This window comes from Apium graveolens, unplaced genomic scaffold, assembly GCF_009905375.1.
Source record: "Apium graveolens cultivar Ventura unplaced genomic scaffold, ASM990537v1 ctg25, whole genome shotgun sequence".
Taxonomy (NCBI): domain Eukaryota; kingdom Viridiplantae; phylum Streptophyta; class Magnoliopsida; order Apiales; family Apiaceae; genus Apium; species Apium graveolens.
The window spans coordinates 22863-38067 of record NW_027417693.1 but is presented as its reverse complement, the minus strand read 5'-3'; the positions used below and the strand labels follow the sequence as shown (position 1 = coordinate 38067).

Below are 15205 nucleotides of genomic sequence, written 5' to 3'. Positions count from 1 at the left end.
CACATGATCGGATGAACTATTGGGATGAGTCAAAATTTCTAAAGAAAAAATGCTTACCTTTCTAGAGCGGAGACCTCAGACAAGTTGCAAAAGGAATCAAGGCTGATTGGCTCGAACACATTATCTCAAAGAAATTGTTACAAATGTCTCCGCAAAGTGTTTGCAGGTATCGAAGAATGATTTTCAACTGTTATCTTATTGGTTAATTAATGAAGTATGTGATATTAACTTTACTGTTATTGGTTTCTTAATGAAGTATGTGACAGTAATTCATATTTATGCTTTGTATAATTGTATATAGGGCAGCTAAACTGTTAGAAGACAGCAGTTGTATATCAACAATGCACCATTTTGTAGCTCAAGTCGACAGATTTCTTAAGATTGCATAAAAATATCCAATCCTACATAATACACTGGGAAAAGGAGAAAAACCGGGGAAATAGATTAACTGATCATGGAAATAAGAGACACTTTTCAAGCACATCCAAGCAAGACATATTACATTGTTAGTACCAGCTAGTGAAACTTTGTGGAAGCTTTGATTGACCTTTGGGAAGTAAACTACAGATTGTTTAAATTAAAATGAGAGAATTTGTTATACCGCCAGAATTCCTGGAAATTCTTTGGAACTCAGCTTGCAAATATATCAAAGATGGTCAAAACAGCAAACACAATTTAGAAGCATGTCTGGTCATTTCCCATGACTTCTATTAATTAATTCGGAGTTCATATTGCAAAAGCTAAAGATAATTAGCATATAATAATGCAACAAAGATATTTATTGCGTTCTATAGATATGTTTAGGAAGGCATTAAAGCATGAGCCACCCAAAACAACCTTACTGAACTCTTGAACTTGTTTAAAATTAAGATAATAGTAAAAACCAAGGAAGCTTATAAATCAGAAGAGGATACATGATGACTTTATGCTAGATTATACATGATATAATCACAAAAGTTGCAATGATTTTTTTTCCAAAAGAAATTAAAAAAATAGAAGCGTAAAAGTATAACCATGTTCATCTAGGTAATCAACAAAGTTAGAACAGCAGATTATAGATTATGGACTGCAATTAATAGTTCGTGAATCAGTACTATGGACTTGAAAATAAATCAATAATGAAGATCTTAAAAGCCACGACGTTTTAGTTCAAAAGGCAGACTGTGTTTTGCAATAAAGTTAATTTTATCCCTCATCGAAGTCGACAGAGAATATCTAATTTCAGTGTTGTATAAAAGCAGAGCTGGCCTACTTTTTAAAGCATACCTTTCTCGGCCTTTTGGCTAAGATCAAGTGTAGTATCTGTTCTTATCAGTTTAATATCTGATATGTGGGTCATTGGCTTACACGATATTAAATTAATTTTTTAAGGGGGAAGATCCTTCACAATCACTTATATTTGCAAATGTTCATAGTCATTAGCAGAACTTAGAATTAAGTTCACGAGTTCTTTGACATGAATTGCTCATATACTCCAAAACATTGTTCTAATATATGGTTAATTTTTTCTCAACCACCCTTATGTTCGTACCTAGATCCGCCACTGACCATGAGTATTTTTTCTCGTTAACTTTGCAAAAAAAAAAAATCATTATTTTAAGCCATCGCCCTATGGCTCCTAGTCCTTGGACATGAATTGCTAAAGGTTCATATACTTCAAAACATTAAAATAATTAATATTTTTTCTAAAAAAAACATATATAAGACCATGTTCTTATAATCTACTAATCACCATTTAGATAGGTAAAACAGCATATGAAACATAGAACTATACACATATTTGCATAAAAAATGATACAAAATCTAAACAGCTTATGTTAATATTATGTATAAGAAAAACGGATCGGAGAAAAGAGTTACATACCGGAAAAAGATGCCGGGAATTGCATTGATCAGTAGCTCCTCTTTCATCTTCTGCTTTGGTTTTTGTTTGAGTTTTGAGAATCCCAAAAAACCCTCAAGTCAATAGTAATATTTAAATATAATAAACTCCTACAAAACAAACACTGCCTTATGTGTGAGAGTGGGGACTCTGAAGTAGGTGTACGTGTACACACTCAGACATGCTTTGAGTATCTTGGAAACTGTGCACGACTTGTAACCATATGGCCCCCTCCGGCTTTCTATACAGGTTAAAAAATGTAAATTTAAGCACGAAATATAAGAGTATATGCCGAAAATAATAAAACCAAAACCAATACTTCTTGCGACTGTGATCATAAATTAACCTCCCAGTAATATTAAGAGAACTACATATACTAGCTGAAAAGAGACCAAGAACCTACATAAAGATACAAACTCATTAAGGGAAATTATATGCCCTAAAAAGCTCAGTACTAAATGTCATTAATCATATACATGATCCGAATGAGTAAGCATCAAGTCCAAATTCTCCCTCCATTAACTTTGTCCCGTCTTGCTACAATGATATAAATCTTATCATTTAATTCGGAAGAACTAAAGTCTCCGAAAGAAATTTGATGATCACTATTTACTTTTCATTCAAATTTAAGCAACATCTTGATAATGCTTTTGCATAAGTAGAACTGAGCTTATATTCTTATTATTATTCATATATCCTAAGTGATTCAGACTATCAGAGACGGGTCTGGTAGGAATGAAAAAAATTGTTAATAAGGGTCCACAACTTCACATGAAAGCAAAATTAATTTAACATGTGACCTTATTCAGTTCAAAATCATGGCAAAGAAGGTTTGGAAAATATGACATGGCAGCTTAGACCTGACTAAATTTTCTAATAGTGTGTGACAGAACATTGTGACTTTTTTTTTTGATAATTAGGATAGTGCTATCTGCCAGAAGTTTTTTTAGAAAAGGAACCAATCTTTTATCCAAACAAAGAGTCCATCAATAATGCGTAGTTAACAATATAAAGTAGAGCATGCCTGCTGCTTTGACGAAAGATATAACGATGCTAATCCACAGGGGGGAGGGAAGCATGATGAATGTTGAAGATTTATACCTCAGTACATATAAAGATGAGACAACGCCAAAAAATTGAGTGCCTCTTTTAGTAACATGATTGGCTTTGTTGCGGTTAACTCAATCCTAGAGAGAACTGCTCCATTATATAGCCCAGTGTCTTCCAACAATTTCCCGTATTGCGATGTGATGTCATGATTTAAAAGGCCTGCCCATGAGCCGACGGTCCTCTAGTTACTAAACTCTGTAATTGCATTAACTATTGGGATGAGTCAAAATTTCTGAAAAAAAAAATACTTACCTTTCTAGAGCTGAGACCTGAGACAAGTTGCAAAAGGAATCAAGGCTGGATGGCTCAAGCACATTATCGGTTTCTAAATGAAGTCTGCGACAGTAGTTTATCTTTATGCAAGTCAACTGCTTTGTATCTAGGATAGCTAAACTGGTGCAATTAATTATACAATGGAACAGGAAGATGAAAGCACTCCCTTTGTTTAACTTGAACAATTGTTAGAGGACAGCAGTTAGTAAATCAATAAGGCACCATTTTGTAGCCCAAGTTGACAGATTTCTTAAGATTGCATAAAATATCCAATCCTACATAATACATTGGGTAGAGGAGAAAAACTGGGGAATTAGATAACTGATCACCACCTCTCTACTGATAATCATGGAAATAAGAGACCCTTTTCAAGCATATCCAAGCACTGCACATATCAAAGCAAGACATGTTACATTGTTAGTACCAACTAGTGAAACTTTGTGGAAGCTTCGATTGACCTTTGGGAAGTAAATTACAGATTGTTTAAGTTAAAATGAGATAATTTGTTACACCACCAGAATTCCTGGAATTTCTTTGGAACTCAGCTTGCAAATATATAATTTAACCAAGATGGTCAAAACAGCAAACACAATTTGGAAGCATGTCTGGTCATTTCCCATGACTTCTATTAATTAATTCGGAGTTCATATCGCAAAAGGACCATTTTTAAAAACACTCCAACTTGGTTCCCAGCTTGTTGATTAACAGCACTGCATGGTCAGTGCACCATTCAGAGCCGTAGAGGATCGTTCCCAGCTTGGTTCTCCTGGCTGGTGGTCTTGCAATTGCTCAGAAATTTTCAACCTGCCAAGTATTTTCTTTTCACAATTTATGGTCTGCCACACATATGATCGAATGAACTATTGGGATGAGTCAAAATAAGGAATCAAGGCCTGATTGGCACGGACACATTATCACGAAGAAGTTGTTTCAAATGTCTCTGCAAAGTGTTTGCAGGTATCCAAGAATGATTTTCAACTGTTATCTTATTGGTTAATTAATGAAGTATGCGATAATAACTTTACTGTTATCGGTTTCTTAATGAAGTATGTGACAGTAATTCATATTTATGCTTTGTATAATTGTATATAGGGTAGCTAAACTGTTAGAAGACAGCAGTTATTATCAACAATGCACCATTTTGTAGCTCAAGTCGACAGATTTCTTAAGATTGCATAAAAATATCCAATCCTACATAATACACTGGGAAAAGGAGAAAAACCGGGGAAATAGATTAACTGATCATGGAAATAAGAGATACTTTTCAAGCACATCCAAGCAAGACATATTACATTGTTAGTACCAGCTAGTGAAACTTTGTGGAAGCTTCGATTGACCTTTGGGAAGTAAATTACAGACTGTTGAAGTTAAAATGAGAGAATTTGTTATACCACCAGAATTCCTGGAATTTCTTTGGAACTCAGCTTGCAAATATATAATTTAACCAAGATGGTCAAAACAGCAAACACAATTTGGAAGCATGTCTGGTCATTTCCCATGACTTCTATTAATTAATAGAAGTTCGTATCGGAAAAGCTAAAGATAATTAGCATAAAATAATGCAGCAAAGAAATTTATTGCGTTCTTTCCCGGTCTACTTGGCACAACCTGGCAGAGCAAAGCCTTTTCTATTGAAGACCTGCCGAAGCTTGATTTTCAGACCACTCCGTTTTACATTTTATGACAGTCTCCTCGTTTCGCTTCCACGCTTTAAAACATCTACACAGGTTATCTGCACTCTAAACTATTTCTTCTTATATTTAAATAGCACTAAAAGAGCATATACTGCAAAGTGCAAGCGAGCACTTGATCTAATCCATGTTAGCGCAGTAACCCACGTCGAAACTATCTAATCCATGTTAGTGTAGTAACCCAACCTTACAGAACTCTTAAACTAGTTTAAAATTAAGATAATTATACATGATGTAATCACAAAAGTTGCAATTATTTTTTTTAAAAGAAATTAAAAAAATAGAAGCGTAAAAGTATAACCATGTTCATCTAGGTAATCAACAAAGTTAGAACAGCAGATTATGGACTGCAATTAATAGTTCGTGAATCAGTACTATGAACTTGAAAATAAATCAATAATGAAGATCTTAAAAGCCAGGACGTTTTAGTTCAAGAGGCAGACTGTGTTTTGCAACAAGGTTAATTTCATCCCTCATCGAAGTCGACAGAGAATATCTAATTTAAGTGTTGTATAAAAGCAGAGCTGGCCTATTGTTTAAAGCATACCTTTCTCGGCCTTTTGGCTAAGATCAAGTGTAGTATCTGTTCTTATCAGTTTAATATCTGATATGTGAGTCATTGGCTCACACGATATTAAATTAATTTTTTAAGGGGGAAGATCCTTCACAATAACTTGCTATTGGGTTCTTCATGAGTCGCCCAAGTGTTGCATTACTGCTTAGGCCTGGCTCACCCCACTAAAACATAGTTCAATGTTTAGCCTTGAATTCATGTTCTAAGCTGTACAGTTGATAAAACTCTGGTGCGGATCATATAACTTCATGTTTATACCAAACAAACATAAAACATTTGATAAAATACCTGTGAAAGTTATCCGCAACTTAAGAACAGATTTGTTGTTAGAAATTGTACTCATGTCTGCTTTTCAACACTCCTGATGAATAAAAAAGATGCCATCACTCTTTATAATTATATCGCTCCTGCATCAATTCCGTCACGGATTCATATGAATGGTACGATGTTATGAAGGAATTGTATTAAATGACAAGCACAACATAAAGACAAGTTTCACAACAGCAAACAGGAAAAAGAATAAAATTCAGCAGGCAAACTGTTATTCATTCACACAATCGCCTTTTTACATTCGTACAGGGTGGCTCTGAAAATTCAGTTGAATACCCCCACGGTTGGGGAGGATGGCAGATGACACAAATTATTTCAAATCTCAACCTTTAAAGGATTTATCAGCTTTTACTAAATGAAACTATACTAATAACATAGAAGGCAGCTTCTACTGGAGACGAGAATACCGATGGTTGCATCCGTGTTAGCAAACATGTTACAATTCATTTTGTGATGCAAAGTCTAAAGTTCACTTCATAGTAAATAACATGTTAAACCATGGAATGTGCTCACCACATGTTAAACCATTTCAACCCACTTAAAACAAATTTCCAAAAGGCAGGTTACTCACAACTTGGATAAATTATAGTTAAAAAAATATATAAAATTTGACGACGACTAATATTTATGACCAAGTGGAATATACAGCCTTTGGTGCCTAGGGGATAAACAGCCTCCACTCTCTAATTACAGAATTTCTAGCCAACTAATCTATAATCAAGGAACATGACATACACTATTCAACATAAACACAAGTCTTACGGTTGAAAGTCACCACTTCATCAAGCACAAACTAAAAAGTAAAATAATATACGAAATACTATTTTGTGGGGATTAAGTACTTTGCATGCTATAAGCAAATGTTGGACATTCACTTCTAATTTGGGATGCGACCAGCTTTATTTTTTAAAAATATTACATATAAATAGAAAAAATTAACAATCACAATACATACATAAAATATTTGTTAAATTGTAAAAAAATAGCAAAGATACAACTAACGGGGAAAAAACATAATTTGAGATTTCCTTACCAATTGAATGGCGCCATTAGATGCACTAATTTTAATTTCTTTAATAAAAACTAATAAATACAATTAGAATACAAATCAATCTTAATTTAATACCTTTTTCTAGTTACATTAGGAGTCTAATACAGTTTAGTTACATTAGGAGTATAATTGAAGTAACAACTAATTTCAACTAGTCCTAAGCAATGGCCTACTCTTCTCAGTTTAGTTATTGTTTCAATATATTCACATAGTTGTTAAGTCTACAGTTCAAGCTCTAAAATTTATGCAATACACCCACTAAAGGATATAAACCAAATCATAACTCAAGTTTCAACAGTGTCTGTACCAACGTAAAAGACCAGAGAATCTTACTTATTATGAGCACATTTAACATTTAACCTATGTTCTTTATGTATGTATGTACATAAATCAATGTTCTTTATGTACCAAAAAAGTAAACAATCTATCTTATAACCTAATTAATCACCATTTAAATAGTGAAATATGAAACATAGAACTAAAAACATACTCTAAACAGCTGAAATATGTGAGAAAATATATCGGATAATAGAGTTTACTTACCGGAAAGTGACGACACAATGTTGCATATGATGGACACTAACTCCTCATTTCATCTTCTTGCACAAGGAGAAAGTACCGGCATATTAGAGGCACTTAAGGCTCTGTCAGGATCCTTTTCTACAATGACAGTATACGCATTAGATTGAATTACGGCTTGTCACAAGCTAACAGATTACACAAAGAAAGGTAGCAGCGAATAAGTTCTCAAGCGAGCAATCAGTACATCCTGCACATAAATTTACCTTGCTACAAAAAACTCTAGAATCACCAATCCACATATCTCACATCTATCTTAATATTAATATTGCTAAACAAATTAACAACTATTTAGCCCACAAGCCCCTCCTAGAATTACCGGGTTCCGTATGCTTATTCAATTTTTTGGGAATTTGAAATAAATTCCACATTACAAGAACAAGGTAAACAACATTGCCAAAGACTCAAAATCACATATCTCACATCTATATTAATATTACTAAATAATTAAAAAATTAAAAAAAAAACTTCATGTACCAAAAGGCATCAATATCTTATAACCTAACCATCATTTAGATAGTGAAACAGCATATGAGATATAAACAACTTAAATATGTTAACATGTATGACAAAACTGATAGCGTGTTTCAAACATGCTTTTAACATGCTCTTGTGTTTCATTTTCAATGCACATTTCCGATGAGTAGAAGCACTAAAATAAAATACCCGAAAATGGGCCCGGCCTGCGAACCTTAAATGAACCTCCTTTTTTCTCGAAAATTCGACCAGGCCCGAAACCCGAAAAACTCGGATAAAAATCCGGATTTATAAAAGTCCGGATCGAAAAAAAACTCGGATAAAAACCCGGTTCGGCCCGGATAAAAGCCCCGGCTTTTTGAAAAGTCCGATTAAAAAAACAATTTTTTATATAAAATTTGAAAATATACAATACTTTTTATGATTTTTCACTTACCAGAACAAATAGTATTCAAAGAAGTGTCATTCTGTCCTCCAGGCACCAATACCCTCATGTGTTATCCTCCACATACCACAACATATGCAATCTCCTCTCCGACCTTTAGGATAATATCTCCTTCGTCTACCAAAGTATCCACACACTTTCCAAGACCTTACTAGTCAGATACTTCTTTGCAATTAGGTCGATTAAAGTCACATAATCCTCCATGCAGTCATTAAAAGAGAATATACGGTGTTTGAGGAATCTTTTAATTCAGAAAGTCAAAAAGCTATGTAAATGGATATATATGCATTTTAAATATACATAACCATATAACACAAACAATGTCCTATGTATTTTATTAAAAATGCTGGAGAAGCCCAAGTAGTGTTTTAAGTATTTGTCAAAAATTGGTGATGATTTGTTATAATAAAATTTAATTAAAGGGATAAACAGCTTTCACCATAGTAAAGATTTTTTTATTTAATATTTTTCAGACAAAAGTCTTATTTAATATTCATTCAAAAAAATTGAATGCATTTGTTTTTCTATTTGATTTATATAATTAATAACATGCAAGTTTTCGGAGTGGAGTGGTTAGCCATAATATAGAAGAAGCACATCGAGAACTAAAATAATGGTAAAAGAGGACATGAGAGAATTGTTACTAATATATTTACATATCCTCTTAGTTTTATGTTATACAATATTATGTTTTCTAACTTGTAAGATATAGGAGACATCCAAAATGACCTTAAAACAATATCTTGCAACTCTACTTGAAACTCTAAATTATCATTTGATGGCTCTTATTCTGGAACTTATGTACTAGCTAGAAATGGTGATGTATATTTCAACTGACGGTCTACTACTATTTAGAAATTGCACATGAGAATTTTTTCAAGAGGAATTTCAGAGGTCATGGGATAATCCATACATTCCGATCCATCTTTAGTTTTGAGCATACATACTTCTTTGAGACAGGGATGTATGCTTTGCCTCCTCAAAAGTTGGAAAGGTTTTTGCATCAAAATATTCATCTATAGCAGCTCTCAAATCACATGCATCATGATACTTTCCGATTACGAAATCTTTGCTTGCCAAAAATTTGCTTAGATCTCCCTTTTCTCTGAACACACCTCTCAAGGTGCCCTCCGTTATTTAACACCTCTTCTCGATGCACAATAACACTTTCATTATGTCCCCTGGGCTCCATAACACTTATATTATGTCCTACATACACCAATACCCTGCCATGCTCTCCTTCACCTACCGTAACATCTCCAATCTCCTCTTCGGCCCTTTAGATAGTTTCTCCTTCACCTACCAAAGTATCCCCTACAATACCCAAAACCTTATTAGTCATACACTTCTTTGTAATTATACCGGTTAAAGTCACTAATCCTTAATCCAGTCATCAAAAGAGAATCTACAGTGTCCGAGAAACCTTTTAATTCAGAAAGTCAAGAAGTTAGGTAAATGTATATATACATTTAAAATATACATAACCAAATAACACAAATAATGAACTATATAGTTTATTAAAAATGTTAAAGTATTAAAAATGTTAGAGATGCCAAAATAATATTTTAAGTATTTTTCAAAAATCAATATTGAAGTAAAATTTAATGAAAGGGATAAGTAGCTTTCATCCTAGTAAAGATTGTCTTATTTAATATTTTTATGACATAATTCTTATTTAAATTTTAATTGAGAATACATTTGTGTATTTACTTTCCTATTTGGTTTATATAATTAATAGCATGCAAGGTTCCGGGGTGTAGTGGTTAGTCAACACATAGAGACCAACATAATGGTAGAAGAGGACATGGGAGAATTGGTACTAATATATTTACATATTCTCCCAGTTTTCTGTTATACAATATTATGTTTTATCACTTGAAAGACATGGGAGATATACCCAGAATGACCTAAAATAATGTCTTGCAGCTGTACTTGCATTCAACTATCATTTGATGACTCTTATTCGCGAACTCATATACTAGCTAGAAACTGTGATCTATATTGCAACTGACAGTCTACTACTATTTAGAAATTACGTATGAGAAATTTTTCAGGAGGAATTTCAGAGGCCATAGAATGATCAATAGAGTATGAGCCATCTAGTTTTTAGCAGGTATACTTCTTTGAGATAGGGATGTATGCTTTGCTCCTTAAAAGTTGGAAATGTTTCTGTTTCAAAATATTCATCTATAGTAGCTTTCAAATCACATGCATCATGTTACTTTCCGGTTACGATATCTTTGATTGCCAAAAAACTGCCTAGATCTCCCTTTCTCTGAACACACATCTCAAGGTGCCCTCCCATATTTAACACCTTTTTTCCAAGCACAATAACACTTTCATTATGTCCTCTAGGCACCATAACACTTCCATCATATCCTCCATGCATCAATACCCTCCCGTGCTCTCCTCCACCTACCATAACATCTCTAATCTCCTTTCCAGCCCTTAAGACATTATCTTTTTCACCCACCAAAGTATACCCACACTTCCCAAGACCTTTTTAGTCAGATACTTATTTGAAATTAGGCCGGTTAAAGTCAAATAATCCTCGATGCAGTCATCAAAAGAGAATCTACGGTGTTCGAGGAACCTTTTAATGTAGAAAGTCAAGAAGCTAGGTAAAAGCATATATGTGCATTTCAAATATACAAAACCAAATAACACAAACAACGACCAATACATTTTATTAGAAATGTTAGAGTATTAAAAATGTTAAAGATACCAAAATAGTAATTTAAGTATTTGTCAAAAATCAGTGTTGATTCGTTATAATAAAATTTAGTGAACGGGATAAGTAGCTTTCACCATATTAAAGATTGTCTTATTTAATATTTTTTTTGACAGAAGTCTTATTTAATATTCATTCATAAAATATTGAAAGCATTTGTTTTCCAATTTGGTTTATATAATCAATAACATGAAGATTCTGGAGTGGAGTGGTTAGTCAACATATAGAAGAATCACATTTATTGTGCAAAACGTGCCTTAACAAAACAAGACCAGGTCACTTCGACAATCCTAAGATTCAATTGAATTGTAATTTTATGTAATTTGTAATGGTATTTCTCGAGTCTGTAAAAATGTTTGAATAAACTAGATTGGAGTATTTTTGTAGTAAACAACCAACAAGTTAGGAATAAATCTTCGGAAGAAGATCAAGCCTGATTATGCCTCATAATGAAGAAAAACTGTTTGGTGAAAAATAAAGTTGTAGATTGAAAAATATTTTAAGTCAAATGTCAAGAAGTCACAGATCAAGAAACGTCAAGAAACATATCGGGAAGTCAATTTGGATTGTAGAGAAGTCTCTTTACTTGTAGAGAAATCTATTTACTTGTAGAGAAGTTAATTTGACCTATACAGAAATGGAGATGTCGACAAGTCAATTTGGCATGTAGAGAAATGGAGATATCGACAAGTCAAAACACATGTAGAGGAGTGGAGATATCGACAAGTGGAGATACCGACAAGTCCAAACACGTGTAGAGTAGTGGAGATGCCGACAAATCATCTACACATGTAGAGAAGTGGAGATATCGACAAAGAATTCTACATCTCGATACAGATATCTCCATACACTTTGAAGATCTCGATAACAACTTCAATTACAGAATGCATCTATCACTGCAAATTTCTATTTGGTCTGTTGAGTTCCATAGCCTAAACACAAATTTGATTTTCTTGAAAGTAATTTCTAAAATTTAAAAAAAAACAAGAAATACACATTCACCCCCCTATGTGTGCATTTCATACATAACACACAGATAGACCAATGTAATGGCGGGAGGGGACATGAGAGAATCGGTATTAATATATTTACATATCCTCTCAGTTTTCTGTTATACAACATTTTTTTCTAACTTATAAAAAATATTACATTGATTATTGAATAATAAATAATATAATTTTATGATATTATATTTGTGAATAATGAGAGAGCGACATGTTTAACGAGAGAACAATTTTTTAAACTTTCCAACTTATTATATTTATTTATTATTCATAATTTCAGAATGACAAAAATCAGATAAGAAATGCAAAAAAAAAACTGTGAAGCGCGGCTTAGTAAACTACTCCCTCCATCCCAATAGATTGTTAATATTTGAAATAGAGAGTTCGACACACATATTAATGCTCTTATCTAATATAATTCTATAACTTATTTTGATTTTTTTAAAATAAAAAATTAAACATTTAACATTTTTCAGAAGAAAAAGATTTTAAAATAATTTATGTAATAATAGTAGATTAGAGCCTTAAAATTTGTGTCGAAGATCCTAATCTTTTTTCAAATAAAAAATAAATTAAAAGTGAGTTTTTGACGGAACTTGAATATAAATACCAAAAATGGAAAATCAAGGAAGTAGATCCATATTTGGGCAACATAATATATTTAACAAATCGAACAATATAAGTTCTACAAATATATAGGCTAGCCATCAAATAGAAGCTAATATTAGAATAAAATTATAAATCAATGATCACTTATTAATTGATATAGTTATAATTAGTGATTATAAAATAGAGAGGATTGCAAAATGCACCCCTTAATTTTGGTCAAAATTCAAAGTTGTATAACTGTTTTGAACAATTGCAGATTGCATCCCATTTCTTTCAAACCCGTTACAAGTTGCACCCCTTTTGTAATTTCCATCAAATATTAGTTATAATTAGTGATTATAAAATAGAGAGAATTGCAAAATGCACCCCTTAATTTTGGCCAAAATTCAAAGTTGTATAACTGCTTTGAACAATTGCAGATTGCATCCCATTTCTTTCAAACCCGTTACAAGTTGCACCCCTTTTGTAATTTCCATCAAATATGACCGTTAACGTGAAATGTTTGAATGGTAAAGTTGGTGTATTAGTATTTGAATGGTAATTGCAGCTTGCAACCCCTAACTTTCAGCTCGCATGCAAAATGCACCACTTTGTCAGTTACAACTAAAATAATGAGGGTAAAATATGAATTTTAATATAAATTTTAAATAAATTTTGTAGTCATAATTCGAAAAAGCTAAAAATATTTATAATAATGAATTCTTCCCCTACATTAAAAAAAATAATAACGTCACATTATTTAAAAATAATCGATGCAATTGATTTAATATTAAAATTTAATATACATGTAATTTAAATTAATTTTAGTGAATTATAAATTTTTGGAATTAACACCATGTAATAAAAACTAAATTTGAAACTATGACTCAAAAATTGAAAAATATAAAATATATGTAAAATTCATTTTTAACACAATTTAGAACATATAAATATTTGTTAATTAATTTTTTAAGCTGAAATTCATATTTTTCCCCTGCCCAATAAAGGAAACTAGGCAAAAGAGGTGCTTTTTGTACCGAGTTTCAAAGAGAAGGATGCAAATTCTGAAAATAGGTGTATAATATTGATTTTGGACCAAAATTAAAGGATACAAAATGCAATTCTCTAAAAGATATAAGTATGTTTTAATTATGAAAGTACTAAATTACCCCATTGACTAACGTTAACGGTCATATTTGATGGAAAATTTGCAACGTGAAACGAGTTTTAAAATAATGGGATGCAATTTGCAATTGTTCAAAACAGATATATAATTTTGAATTTCGGCCAAAGTTAAGGGGTAAATTCTGTAATTTTCTCTATAAAATAATACACTTATTATTGTTAATAAATACAAATGTAAAATATATATTGTTAAGCTGATCACAAGGTGCATCTGTGTGTGTGTGAGAGTGAGTGTCTCAATAAATTGAAGTGTCTTTAGCCATAAAAGATTGTATGAACATCTCAGATTACGGAGTCAAAATCAATATGTGAAACTGATATCCTCTAATATGTTCTTTATATGTTGTAGGTTAAGGCTGAGCATTTGGCAGCTAAGGTTATTGTTATATGTTTTACGCCCATTCTTCTTGATATACATACTTGGCGTTACTATGTACCCCTGCTGGAGAATCTGTACAATGATTTATATCCTCACAACTGTTTCGAGGTCGTTTTTGTCGCTGTTAAAAATGATGCTGATCAGGATCATGTTCGTTATAGAGACTGTTGCAAACATCTTGAAGAAAAGGTTTCCCTGAAATATCTGCTGATAATCCAACTGTTTTGATTGTTGATTCGACAGGCATGGTTTTGCAGCAATGTCATGATGCTTATTATATTCTTGAACTTTATGGAACCTTGGGGTATCCTTTCAGTGATGAAAGGATACAATTTTTGCAATCAGAAGATGATGCAATTGCAATGCAGCCGTCTTTGCAGTCTCTTCTGGCCTCTCCTCAACGTGATTATGTGATATCAAACAAAGGAGACAAGGAAATTTTATTTACTAAATAGAGAACATAATTTCGAAATCCTAGTCCCTGATTCATTGTGTTAAATGTTATTATGCATGTACATGTTGAATGAAGTTATGCAATCTCTTTAACAGCACTCCTACTACTGGCAGGTACCTATTCACACTCTTGAAGACAAGGTGGTAGCCATATATTTTTATGAAGAAGATGGGTCTGAGGTAAGTTGTATGAACATCATTGGTGCATGTTATATATATGATTTAAAACAGAGAAGCCAAATGTAAAGTTACAAAGTATACGATTCAACGACTACTTTACGTGCTTAAATTAATTCCTGAATCTAACTTGTAGGTTCCTGTCTCTCAACTTGCTGGTAAAAATGTGCTTGTGTTTTTCAATTCTTATGGTTTAGACACCGAAAGGATAGAGTTTCTCAAGATATTAAAAGGAAGGCACTCAAAGGGGCACTCAAGATACCAAAGGGGGAAGAA

General features: G+C 32.6%; 1 long non-coding RNA gene, 1 other non-coding gene and 1 pseudogene across 4 annotated transcripts; 2 read left to right on the top strand and 1 right to left on the bottom strand.

The window, feature by feature from the left end:
• Positions 1 to 1262: 1262 nt before the first annotated feature.
• LOC141700545 (U2 spliceosomal RNA) lies at positions 1263 to 1427 on the top strand (annotated as a pseudogene).
• Positions 1428 to 1902: 475 nt separating this feature from the next.
• Positions 1903 to 7889, bottom strand: LOC141700533 (uncharacterized). 3 transcript variants are annotated; one of them, XR_012566402.1, is made up of 5 exons: positions 7455 to 7886; positions 5819 to 5937; positions 3245 to 3650; positions 2984 to 3151; positions 1903 to 2123 (listed from the first exon to the last, which is right to left on the bottom strand). It is a non-coding gene; the product is annotated as an uncharacterized LOC141700533 (long non-coding RNA). The 3 variants fall into 3 exon arrangements; XR_012566403.1 differs by having other exon boundaries at positions 1905 to 2006; positions 7455 to 7887; XR_012566401.1 differs by having other exon boundaries at positions 1903 to 3151; positions 7455 to 7889.
• LOC141700543 (U2 spliceosomal RNA) lies at positions 5500 to 5695 on the top strand. The gene has a single exon (XR_012566408.1). It is a non-coding gene; the product is annotated as a U2 spliceosomal RNA (small nuclear RNA).
• Positions 7890 to 15205: the final 7316 nt, after the last annotated feature.